This window comes from Equus przewalskii, chromosome 17, assembly GCF_037783145.1.
Source record: "Equus przewalskii isolate Varuska chromosome 17, EquPr2, whole genome shotgun sequence".
Classification (NCBI taxonomy): domain Eukaryota; kingdom Metazoa; phylum Chordata; class Mammalia; order Perissodactyla; family Equidae; genus Equus; species Equus przewalskii.
Genome location: NC_091847.1, coordinates 12,449,009 through 12,449,943, shown reverse-complemented (window position 1 = coordinate 12,449,943; position 935 = coordinate 12,449,009).

Here is a 935-nt window from a genome sequence, read left to right as displayed (position 1 = left end):
CTGTGTTTCCATGAGATTGTTTCGTTTGCAGGATTTGTCTCTCTTTTAGAAACACTTTTTGAGGAAACTGGTACAGAATATGATCTTGGGAAGATTCATTGTGATGAGCAATTGAGTAGACAAAGAAAAGAAGGAATCCAAGTGCTGAATCTGTTTTAGAAGAAGAATTTCTAAAATGCATTCTCTGGGAGTTTCTGCTGTTGAAGGAAACTCATTTCTATTCCCTTTATAGTCATCACATGTCACTCCTAGATCTTCTGGGAATGTCTGCTCAACCAAAGTATGACAGTGGCAATTCTGTTTTGAAACAGTTCTTTCTGCTTTTACAAAAGCTTGAGATTTTCTAGCAGGACATTAAAGAAAGACGAAGTGCTACCCCTTCACCTTAGGATCAGCTGGATGCAGCTGCTGTGCAGTCTGCACACTGGGCCTGGGGAGCCTGCAGACTGATAAATTGAAGATGAAGCTTAAAGATGTAAAGACAAAACTTTGTGGAATTTTCTGTGCCTCAGACCTAGTGTGTGTCAATATCAACCCTGCCCAAGAGAAAGTAGGTCAGTATATGTTGAAGCAAATCTTTCCAGAATATATGTAAAATTCTGAATAAAATTGGGTCAAGTTCAGCTCTTTTCCAGAAAAAATAAATTAGTGATCCTTAAATGTTTGTTAGGATTAGTTCTGGTCTTATGGACCTGACTAACTGCAAGGAGGCTGGGCTGGATAATCCCTCCCCTGAGGGACAGGAGAGCCATGTCTGGGCGGTCGCTGGTAATGTCCACTGCAGTTGGTGTAAAGCGTTTCGTAGCACACTCTTCCCACTATGAAATTTTCCTTCCTGAGTGATCCATAGCGAACACAACTATAAGAAAATAAAATATATTTTTTTATTGGGAAAATTAAAATTACAGTCTTTAAAATACATAAAATAGAAGCTT